This window comes from Elgaria multicarinata, chromosome 5, assembly GCF_023053635.1.
Source record: "Elgaria multicarinata webbii isolate HBS135686 ecotype San Diego chromosome 5, rElgMul1.1.pri, whole genome shotgun sequence".
NCBI lineage: Eukaryota > Metazoa > Chordata > Lepidosauria > Squamata > Anguidae > Elgaria > Elgaria multicarinata.
In genome coordinates, this window is record NC_086175.1 from 49,986,671 (window position 1) to 49,999,468 (window position 12,798).

General features: G+C 40.7%; 1 long non-coding RNA gene across 1 annotated transcript in view; it reads left to right on the forward strand.

Annotated features, from left to right (window-relative positions):
* The window catches only part of LOC134398813 (uncharacterized), a 265,472-nt gene that overhangs the window by 199,368 nt on the left and 53,306 nt on the right, over positions 1-12,798 (forward strand). The window lies entirely within an intron of this gene.

Sequence of the window (12,798 nt, forward strand, 5' to 3'; positions counted from 1 at the left end):
GTTCTAGTCTTTTAATTTGTTCCTGGAGCTTTTCTTTCTGCTCCTGTTAAATAAGTAGTTCTGTTAATGAACTATCCTCTCATGAAGGCTTCATGTACTCCCCATTCTGCAATTCCTGATGTTTCACCAATACATCCAATGTAAAAATGTCCCTTAATACTGATTTCACATTTAATGTGCTATTTGTGAAATGATTCTCATATGTAGTGAGAATATGGCTGCAAAATAGATCTCGAGGCGATGAATTTGGTATTTACTATAATGAACACAGGGTCAAACAACTAGAAATAACTAATTATTTCTGAAATGTGCTAACTATGATGTATGTATTCCATTATATTGTGTGTTAATTTAAGTCTAGTGTGAAATACAGCCATTATTTTGATACATTTTCTGAGGTCTGTTAGCAGACTGCAACACAAATATTTCTTAGGATGGATGTCAATGTCAGAACGATTTAGTTTAAAATCAGATTACACATTTTGCATTGAATGTAAATGTCATGTGAAATACTGGAAAATATTAAGAAGATTGAGATTTTAAAATCAAAAGTAGCCTAAGGCTAAAACGTATTTCTTTACGAAACATGAATACCAATTGTCAGGATGTGGTATGTGAGCCAGCTTGAGAAGTTAATGGTTAAAAGGTCTTTTCACATGCACAAATTAAAATATGTTGATTATATTAGACCCTTAAATGGAGTTAGAACTGAAAATACAATTGCAGCATGACAACTACAGGAAAGATTTGTTGTCTGAATGATGTTCATTAGCACGGATACAATTACCATGTAATTATTTCTCTTAAAAGATGATTTTCATCTTTAGAAACAGGTAACACTTGCAGCTTTGTGGTTCTGGCTAGTGGGGTGGGTGGTGAACAAGCATCTAGCAGAGCTGCAGCCCTTGGATAACATGCTGCAAAGGACTAGAGGCATTATCCTGACCAGGCCAGGATCTACACTACTGCTTATAAAGGTTTATAATGGTTATGACAACTGTTCAGGCCCAGGACACATTACAAATACCATTTTCATACCATTTTAAAGTGTTATATCCTGCTTGGTGTAGATCAGCCAGCAGGCCTAATAAATGCAGTAAACTAGGTGGATGTGTTAAGCAGGATCTACACTACTGCTTTATAGTGGTATTGAGGTCCACTGACAACTGTTGGGGCCCAAGACACATCTACACCAAGCAGGATAGAACACTATAAAAGCAGTATATGGAATGTGTCATGGACCCCAACAGTTGTCAGTGCACATCAATACTGCTATAAAGCTGTAGCGTAGATCCTGCCTCCATATACCACTTTCATAGTGCTACTTGGTGTAGATCTGGCCTTATATTATCCTTCTCCATAGACAGTACAGCAAAAATGTGACTTTCTGTCCCTTTTCCTAACTCATTCCTTCCTGTTGATATTAGTTTGTTTGCTTTACTTCAATTTCCTTTTCCTTCCTAACAGAGCAATTTTAAGTGGAGCTGGTGAGCAATTTTAACTGGTGAAGGGTAATGAACCCTTCATCTCCACCAGCTCACCTCTGGTATTGGAGTCTGGCTAAGAAAAATGCAGAGAGGACAGGCTGCAAGGAGATAAGCCAGAGGTACAGGGAGGAATCAGCAGCAAAATGGGGGGAAAGACCACCACACAGTTCCTTAGTTTCTCAGATTGGGAACAATACTAATCTAAGCAGCTGTATTTTAGTTTTAGGGTGTCTTTTCTATGGCTGTATTTGATCCGCTGTCCCATAGATATTGATGGCTATGATAGATGGGTTGCATTAAGTGTATCAAGAGGGCGATGACCATGAAAATAGGCTTAGTTCATTTCTAGGACCAACCTTCAGTCGTATCCCATGAACCACTTGCACTATACAGCCAGTGTGTACTGTGCATAGTGGTGGGCTTGCACATAGAAAAAGCTTTTGTGGTCCCACTCTGGACAGATCAGTGCATCTGAAAGAGATCAAACACCCTCTTGCTTGTGCTTTGGTAGAATGGAGGCAAGAGGATCAGTGTTGGGATTCACAGGCCAAGTTTGCACGGTCAAAGGTTAATAAGTCATTGGCCATAGCTAGACCTAAGGTTTATCCCTGGATCGTCCAGGGGTCAAACCTGTTCATCTAGGTGACACACAGGGGATCCAGTGCTCAGGCAGGGGCGAACCCTGGATGATCCCAGGATAAACCTTAGGTCTAGCTGTGGCCATTGTGGCTTATTAACCACCTGGTTGCTGGTTGATTTGCACAGCTTCCCATGTGATCCAAACCTGGTGGGGGTGGTTTGTTGGGGTGGTTAACCAGGAACCCATGGCCTATTGTTGGTTGTGGGGTGGTTTATTAAGCACCCCAACAAACCACCCTCACCAGGTTTGGACAACACAAGAAGCCATGGCGGGAGCTTGAATTAGCAACCTGGTGTCCATGGGTGCCACAATCCACCATTTGTGGGCTGTGGTGATCATGCAAACCAGGTCACTCAGGCAATTAACAAGCCATGGTGGTTTGTTAACTATGCTGCATGTACCAGTCACATGTGTAACAAGCCACTCAGAAGCCATGGTCTGTTGTGGATTTCTTATGTACATCCCCGCAGCATGTGACCACTACATACAACAGAGTTTTCTTTTCACATACAACAGAGTTATCAAGTGACTATAGTTTGTTAACTGTCTACCAATTGTGCCCACCAGGCCATAGACTGGGGGGGGGGGGGAAATCATATGTAGTGGTTATAGCTTTTTCAATAACAACTTTAATAGTGCAAGGAAGACACAGCAGAAGCTACATACTGCATTTGCTATATTGACAGTAGATATCCTCGTAAGATGACAGAAGCATTCCAGAAAGAATTGTATTTTTAAGACCGAATCAACTACCACGGCCAAAACTTGCAGGAAGAAAAGTAAGAGATATTAGGGCTACAGACGAATCATCAGCAGTACAGATGACAGTCAGACACTACTAGTTTCCAGAAGGGGGTAGCAGAGAATAATAAACAAGTAGTTTGCACTTCATTCTGCTAGTGGCCTCTTTCAACTGTTGTACTGGGCAACATCTTGTCACAACACCTGGTCATTTTTGTTGGCTCATGTGAACTTGAAAATAACCTGAGAAGTTCCATCATCAGACTGGAAACAATGAGAAAAGTAGCTTGTTTGGTCACAATTTTTGCTCTCTCACTCTCTCTACCATATAAAATAATGAATGAAAGACTTCCAATTAAAATACAACCAATTGGGCTGCTGCTATTTATTTATTTATGGTCAATCCCTGGTATTCACTAGTCTTGAACCCTCCCCCACCCCATGCACTATTGACTAAATACAGATTGTATGAAATAATAATTAAAACATACTGTAAGAAAACCTGTAATACGTCTCTTTCTTGAAAAGATAAATTGAGCCAATGGATATGTGGCATTTCATTATTCTTATTGTCAAATGTGAAAAATAATAAGTTTTCATCTTTAGACCTTCTTGAAAGTAACTGACAACTTCGTAAAATGCCACTGATTTCTTAAATGCCAGTTGATAAAATACATGTACCAGGTGTGAAATCTGTGAACATATTTTGGGAAGTTAGGTGTTCTTCCTTTGTATTTACATATGAGAGTTAATTGAGTTTGAAAAGCTGATGGGTTAAAGATTTTTCACCTGCAGGGGAGTTCCAACAACACAAGGATGTGATGACCTTGTTTTAAAATCATGCTTTGTTTTTATTCTGTTTTGATTTTATGTAATCGGTACGTTGCTTTGAGAGCCCTGGTGGACAAAAGTAAATAAATAAAATGTAGTATTGTCATGTACTCTGTGAAAATAACTAAACATAACATTTGATGTGACATTAAGAACTCTATCTCAGTATCGGTTGCACAAGGCTTTATAATGGTACAAAGACAGGTTCCAGCCTTCTCATCATCCGGCTACTTTTTCACATGCAGTGATTTGATTTAAATAGGGGAGTATTCAACTATAAAATCCTCCCAACTGCAGCCTGGAGTAGTGCAGTCCTGGAAGGCTACACTAAGAGACTTCCCTGTATATCATGATGGGACCTAAACCTACAAAATCATATCAAGATTTTTCAGGGACTCACATTTTTCATATATTGTGGGTAGTCTTAAATAAGTTTAGAATAAGAATATTGTACAATAAATGCATCCACTTTTTTCAGATTTGTGGATTTTATACATTTTAATTGCCTGTGACTCTTGTAAGTTAGCTGTGGCCATTTGGCTCACAATATATTTCTGATGTGGCCCCCAGAGCTAAACAAATTGTGTTGTATCAGTTTATAATTCCATTTGAGCTTATCAATGTCAGCATAATCGAGGGCGAATTTTCCTGATCACAATTACACCTTAAGTTTCCACCAGTATACTACTATTTGTTACAATAAGGCAATATCTGCCTCATTTAGGCTCCATTTTCCAGCTTGTTCAGGTTCCCTCTGCTGCTTCTAGGTGTTTTCCACTTCCAGTTATGTCTATTGTCTTCACATTCTCCAGGCCTAGATTCACAAAAGAAAGAAAGAGGGCAGTCCTGTATTTGAAGAGCTATCCAGTCCAATTCCACTTTAAAGATAAAGAACCATAAGAACTGTTACCTATCCACAGTGAGCCACAGGACTGCAGACTGAGCAGGCAGGCACATGGGTAGGGTTGTACAGATTGCGTAAAATCTCTTCTATCTGTTTTCTGCAGATTGTCAAGTGCCTTTTGTTCCATCATCCTTCCATCGACAGAATTGGATTTCTTTAGTTTCTAATGTTAATTTGGGCAAATTTGCATGTGCAAAAACGTGCACCCACCCACCCCAAATATACAAATTCCTCATTGTGGATTTCTATAACATTCCTGCACACTGGACACTTGGTCATAGTCTTCTGTGCTATAGTGAGTTTTACTGTAATTCTATTTAAATAATAATCATAATCATGTTTAATTTTGCAACTATAAATAAGTATACGAAATGTTGTCATCCTTAGACTTCTTTTTTAGTGATGCCTTTCCTCTTTTGGGGCGATTCATAATTGGGCACCCTAAATATTGGCCTGGTTTGCACATAATAACAAGGGTTGTTTAAACCATAGATTGTTGGGGTCAAGTGCAAGTTTCTGGATTGTTAGTCATGATGCCCCTTTGGGTTGTTGAAGATTAAACAACCCAGAGTTTGAACCCATGGTTTGTTGTTAGATTAAAACTTTGGGTTGTTTCATCCTCAGCAACCCAGGGTGCCAGGTTCAGATGACATGACTAGATTGTTTCTGAAAACAGTTGCAAAGCAGAAGGGTTGTTTAACCAATGAATTGGCATAATGCATGAACCAAGCCACTGAGTGACCCAAGTCCCACCATATACTGTAGCTGCTCTTGACAGAAATAGCCCATATACTTGGGTCACTGGTGTCATCATATCATACATTTATGGCCTGGTGCATCAGGATCTTCTTCATCCTACCCTCTGCATGGAAAGAGTAGGATCATACTCCTTTATGCACCCATGGTTATTTCAAATAAAACCATTTTCATTCTTTCCATCAGTATTAACAATTTTAAACAATAATGAGATCTGCCTGCCTTCAGCACTATTGCTTATTGGCATGGATGCTTTAGCTGTCTGTTTTATCAATGACTCATCCAAATTGTTTAATGAGAAGTATATAACCTATGAAAAATTCAGCTCCATTTGGTCTTTCGGATCATATTCACTCATGATTCCACCAGTATGAATGCAACGGTCTTTGAAAACTATGTACATCTGTCAAGAGAAATAAGATAAGCCTGTTCTTGGTATGTAAACAGGTTGAAGGAACTTGACAACTTGTACAGTGGGAAAAAAATCTTGTTTGTTCTGCTGTGATCTAACATAGTTGGAGCTTTCACATATCATTAATATTTACTGGAAGTTAAAACTCAGCCACCAGCACCAAAAGCTCAGCAAAAGATTACTGTGTGAGCATGATACATAATGTATTCATTGCATCTTTGTTTCTCTTCTCACTCCACCCTGACAGAAGACAGGAAGAGAGAGACAGAGAGATGAGCAGGGGACACACACACACACACACACACACACACACACACACACACACACACACACACAAACAAAAGGAAATGCAAACCCAATGAGTCAATGAGTCATTGTGCAGACAATGGCCTGCATGACATGAAATGACAAACCCATTTACTTGAAACAAGGAGTTCCACACTTCAGCTGAATCATTAAAATATCAGCTCAGGGAGGCATTTCTGTCTAATAAGCTATTTATTTATTAATAAATGTACAAAACACATACATCATGTATACACTTCTAAAAGCTAAGTATCATTAAAAACAAAACAAATACTAATACCCATATTAAGGCAATGTACTTTCGTTCCAAAATCTCATGCTACATACTAATAATTACATCAACAGCGCAGAAGCTTTATAATTACTTTATTTATAACTAGCTAATATACCTGGCATTGTTTGCCCCCCCCCCAAGTTATATGTCTGCAAGGTAAACATCTTAAAGTAGTAGGTTGGTCCTAGGCCTGTGAGTTAACTTTTAAATGAATTAAATTTGTTTCCCCCCCTCCTCACCCTCATGACAACCCTGCAAGGTAGGCCAGTCCTAGGCCTGTGGGGTAACTTTAAAACAGATTAAATTAGTTTCTTCTTTCTCTCTCTCTTTCTCTCTCCCCCTATGCAGGTAAGGACCACCTTGAAGCTGCAGCTCTCCATGGCCTGCATGACCATCTTTTACTTGGGGCTCTTGGTGGGCACTGGGAAGCCTCTGAGGTCAGCCAGGTTGAAGGACTGCGCCTGCACTTCTCGCCCACCAAATGCTCCAACAGGAGGCTGTGCTAAAGCGCTGGGGCCAGCACAGGCACTTGTCCCCCTTTGTAGGACCGGCATGGGCCTAAGGAAGAAACCACTGTCATGATTTTCCTTGTCCCCGCAGAAAACACAAACTACAACTCCAGGCATGCCTTTCGCAGTGGTGCCTGACTTGCCCAATGGGAGTCCTGCCACCGAGGCTCATGGGAAGTGAAGTCTGTCCTAGACAGTCCATGCTGCACTGTGCAATCAATGCTTGTAGGTAGGCTGTGAGGAGCTGGCCAGTTGACTGACTGACTGATGGTTAGCTTGCTCGTTGGCACTGGCAATGGGGCTGTAGATCAACCCTCCTTCTCTCCCGCTCCTGATGGTGCCTAGCAACCAAGGCAGCTGGCCCGAGGCACTCTGCCTTCAGGCCCAGGATAATGAGCCACTTCCAGATGATGGCCACCAAAGCCCAGTAAAACTTCCGTCCTGCCCAAAGCATGCTGAATAACATATTAATCTATGGACACAATCTGAGGTGTGGTGGGAGACAACTGGAGAGTGGGCCTTCCTAGTTGTGGCACCCTGCTTATGGGTTTCTTTTTCCCAGGCAGGCTTGCCTAGTGACTGCATAAATGGCTTTTAAGTACCAAGTGAGTTTTTTATATTATTATTTTCCAAGGCCTTTTAACATGATGAGATTTTTTTATGCTGCATTTTTTTCCTGTTATAACTAAACCAAAACATTTCAAGACAGATGCAGGAATTACTGAACAAGGTTTATGATTTTTATGTAAAAGCCTGACTATACCATTGAAACAGAAGAGTGAATGGAGGAATGACTGATAGCTGAGGCTAGAATGGAAAGGTGGGCAGGGTTATTGGCTGCTGGAGCAAGGCAGATAGAAAGAGAACAAAGACAGTTAGTGAGAGGTCAGGAAAGTGGGAGTTGATTTAGGATTGAGAGATGGTGTTTGCTCACCCATACTTTATTTAAAATCAGCCGCTCTACATACCAGTACTATACCTCCCAGCATGCCTTTGGTGGCCCGCTGGTGCCAACATCTTCTGAGACATCCTCTTATTGCTGAAGCTGCTCCCTGATAGAGCTTCGAGAAGAACTATCGCCAAGGAGGGGATGTAAGCAGCTGTCAGTGGATGCACCTAGCTCTGCACAACCCTGCTGGGACTGCCTCGGCCTGCACTTCTCACCCACCAAGTGCTCCATCTGTACTGAAGGGCCGGGGCTGGGAGGGCACTTCCCCCCCTCCATTGGGTCTGTTTATGGGCATGCGCAGAGTGCCTTCCCTTAACCCCTGCGTGCTTGCCTCCCCCAGGTTCTGAGAAAACAGTGATATCAGGACAGGGTGCCTTTGAGCATGTTCGGCCTCTCAAAGTCACAGTGTTGTATCTAGTTATGATTTTAAAACCACACACAATGGGCAGGAGGCGGCACTGCAAATATATGCTGCCTTTTATGTGGGTTGTTTCCTTTTATGTAGAATTGGGTTGACCGCTCATGACCAACCTTAGGAGTCGGGGTTGTGAAAGACATGCAGCAGCCACCCATGTACTCACAAAGGCCACCAAAGGCCAGTAAGTCTGGCCTCCCATCCAAGGAATGCTGGGAGTTCTGCCCAAGGCATGCTGGGAGTTGTAGGTGTAAGCATTGTTTTTTACTGAACTCTTTTAAAAAATACTTTAAACCAAAAGTTTTGTGTTTTTAGATTTTTCTGGTACATTGTACAACCGGACCTATCAGCATGCCAAATTTCAAGTTTTTAACTCATCTGGAAGTGGGTAAACATTTCCAGACATACATCCTACACACATACTTTCAGCTTTATAGGTAGAGATACTTATATGCCACTTTATATAATAAAATCTCTAAATGGTTTATAAACAAAGTACTGTAAAAACCACAGTTAAAATACATATAGACCCTGTTCAGACGACACACTAAGCTACATTAGTTAAGCATTTTAAGCTAAACATTATGGCTTAGCTTGTCATGTGAACCATGATTTAGTGTGTCGTGTGAACCATTCCTAACCATTGTGCCTACATAACCATGGTTTACACATGCTCACTAACCATTTGCTGCAAAAGGGTGAGAGGCCTAACATTGGCTTGCCGTGTTGCCTGAACAAGGCCCATAGAATACAATGCAACAAGTAAAAAGTTACAACTTACAATAGCAACAACAGAATAAAATGAAAAGTAAAACTGAGCTGCATCCTAATTAATTATAAGGTGAGGAAAGCTTGTGTAAATTGGTATGTTTTCAGAAGGCCTTTAAAACTCACCACATATATACTATGTTATTTATATTTATATTAAATGTATTACTCATATATACAAAAATTAGTGCCCAGGAAACTCAAAATATGTGTGTGTATGTGTGTGTGTGTGTGTGTCTACCTTCTCTTAGACATACCAGTTCTGTAACCTTGGACATTCTGGTTATATGCCATGCCTAATACAGCCATTACTTTCCTGATGGCACAATGGCTATAATGCCACTTTGTTGCTATGAATTTTTTTGCAGCCAATATTAAGTTTCCTGTTAAATTTTCATGTTCTAGCAGTACTGCATTTGGTTTTGTTTTAAACCCAGTGATATACTAACCTTTTTAGAGAGAAAAGAAAGAGAGACAGAGAGAGAAACTAATCTTTTTAGAGGAAAGAATTGATATACATTTTCCCATGATCTTTCACGGGTTGCCATTTGTCATGGCTTCTTGGTTAAGTGTAGTATGTAAAAGGCTCCTTTTGAATTTTGCTTTAAAACTGTTTCTCTATTCTATGTTGAAATGAACTCCAGATCAGGACAGCTGCATAGCAGCAGTCAAATTGTATTGCTAATGTCTTTTAGATGGAGGAAGGAAGCATGAATGTTTGCTACTGATGGCCTGAGTCACTCAAGTTAATTAAAGCCAAACGGGTGTATTTCTTTCTAACTCTTTTTTTTTTCATTATGTAAGCAGAATCCTCCTAATTCTATCACCTAGTCTCTCTCTCTCTCTCTCTCTTTGGCCAAGTTCGGACAACTTATTAGGGAATGGAGGGGGGAATAACACACTCACTGTGCATTATTTTGCTAGTACTCCCCACTCGACACGTTGCCCCTCCCCCTGTCGCACGGCTGAAAGTCCTGGCGTCCTTCTGGGCTGCTGGTGCTCCTCCCTCCCTCCCTGGCTGTATCCCATCAGACATTGCAAGTTTTGCCAGCTGTACAGGAGCAGCCAGGGTGGTTTTGGCCGCTCCTGCCAGAGAACTCTATGGCTAATGGAATAGTGCACTCGACAGGGGGAGGGAGCCCTCCACACAACATTTTAATCAATTGATTACTTGATAAGAAACGGAGCAGCCCGTTGTTTTCTGTGTTGCTTAAATGAACAAAATAATGTACTGAAAGTTGTGTGCTCCTCCCCTCATGACACAACAATCAACTCAACGGACAGTTGCCTTATCCCCCCACCTCCGTTGATTATCGTGTCATCCAAAACAGGTCTTTCTTTCTCTAGCACTCATAAACAAAAAACACACATAAGATGTTAGTATTATGATCAGCTCACTCGACATCATTTCCAAACACAAGAGTAATGACATGGATGGGACTTACCTCCAGGTGAAGTGTTTAGGGTCAGAGGATATCACATCAATGGACGGACCAAGCAGCTCTTGGATAACTGGTGTGTTACATTTCCCTCCCTGGCAATTGCAATACAAACTCTTTCAGCATGTTTTGCAAGATGTCCCAGAAAACATTTGTGAAGCATCTGCGTGATATTATAAAACTCATGTACAGCCCACAAAATAAGAAGCATCTCCCTCCTCCCACCCCACACCTTTGTGTTGGAAGTAAAGGCAGCCTGGTAGAAGATCTGAGGTACATCACAACACCACACCATGTATACCATGTATATTGTATTTTGTATTTGGGTTTTTAGATTGTTGGACGTTTTATTATGTTCTTAATGGTTTTAATTTTTGTTAACTGCCCAGAGAGCTTCGGCTATTGGGCGGTATAAAAATGTAATAAATAAATAAATAAATATACTAGATCCACCAGGAATGCCTGTTGTCTGATTAGCAGTAATGTGTCACTTCCTTGCCACATCCTGATGGGGTCTCCTTCTCACCCACTTGCTTACATGCCAGCTGTATTCTGCTGTGCTCTCCTGTTCATTTCCCTCATCTTAATGAAGTTTTCCTTCTGAATCCTAATGGGACCTTTGCCATTTTCCAGTCTGTGAACTTGTTCGTCTTACATGAGACTTTGATTGTGCACTCAAGACTACTCACTCATGGTAGTTTGCAGGTCCTTGACATGATGTCATCATCCTTCAGGGCCTCTTCCATAACATGCAACGTTATCGCAGAATTTTTTCCCTAATGAGGAAAGTGTGACTTTTTTTTCTGAATGGTGTTATAAAGCTAGTTGTAATTGCACAATTCCACTATACCATAGTGCCACCTTGGTGTTGTTTAATGGAACATATACAAAGGCAGAGAAAGAAACTCCCTAGAAAAAAAATGTGTAAAGGAGCCAAACTTACTCCCAGAAAGAATACGGAAGCAGAAGTCCTGGTAAAGATGAAGGATAAAAATCATATATAAAATGCTCATATGTCTGACAGGAGTTAATGGACAAAATTTTCTTCTGAGTAGGATTGCACTTGTGGTTACAGGCTGACCATACCTTTGCTAGGATGATCAGTAGATGTTTCATAAGCGGAAGCTAATGACAGGAGATAGCCTTGTGACAGCTGGTATTCACTGTTAAATTTCTTGAATGAGACCCGGTAAAATTTGGATGAGGAGACATGACTCCAGCTAAAGAAATAAGGCAGAAAAACAATCAATAGTAGTTAGCACAAGGGAAAGACAAACGGGCAGAGGAGTGTGTGTGTGTGTGTGTGTGTGTGTGTGTATACTGAGAGTTTCTAGCTAGAGTCAGCAGAAACTGGGGGTACACTCTTCAGTGGGGAAGAGGTGATACAAGCTGCTGTTTGAAAATCTACTGCTTATTCTGTTCAATTCTTTTTTCATTTAGTCTATGCGGAAGGAAGCTGGTTCTCAGGCAGCCAGCTCAGGTCGACTCAGCCTTCCAAGGTTGGTAAAATGAGTACCCAGCTAGCTGGGGGAAAGGTAGCTGCGACTGGGGAAGGCAATGGCAAACCACCCCGCTACAAAGTCTGCCAAGAAAACGTCAGCGAAAGCAGGCATCCCTCTAGAAGTCAGTAATGACTCAAGTGCTTGCACGAGAGGTTCCTTTCCTTCCTTCCCTATGTATCTTTGCCAGTCTGTCCTAAAGTTATCTTTTCTTTATTTGTCTATGTACTCTTAACTTCTGTGCCAGGTTTCTTTTGTTTATTGCTATATCCCAAATTTTCTTTTTCCTCATAGATACTGTCAGCATCCAAGCTGTCGTCCAGTTACTTGCTATTAATTGCCTTGCAGCTGTCAACAAAATTCCAATTAATATTTTTTTTCTTTTATCTATTTTCTTTAATAAACATATTCAATAAAGCTAACTCAGGTGTATTGGAGATCTCTTGGTTAGTAATTTTTCTATTTCTTGAAAAATCTTATCCCAAAACTTCCTAGCCTTCCTACCTTCCCACCAAATATGAATTTGGGTTCCATTAATTTCACATCCTCTCCAACACAAAGGTGATAGATGCTTATTTAGGGTGACCATATGAAAAGGAGGACATGGCTCCTGTATCTTTAATAGTTGCATAGAAAAGGGAATTTCAGCAGGTGTCATTTGTATGCATATCACACCTGGTGAAATTTCCTCTTCATCACAACAGTTAAAGCTGCAGGAGCAATACTGCAGCTGTACTGTGACCAGATTTAAAAGAGGGCAGGGCACCTGCACCTTTAACTGTTGTGAAGAAAAGGGAATTTATTTTATTATTTTATTTATTTTATTTTATTTATTACATTTTTATACCGCCCAATAGCCGAAGCTCTC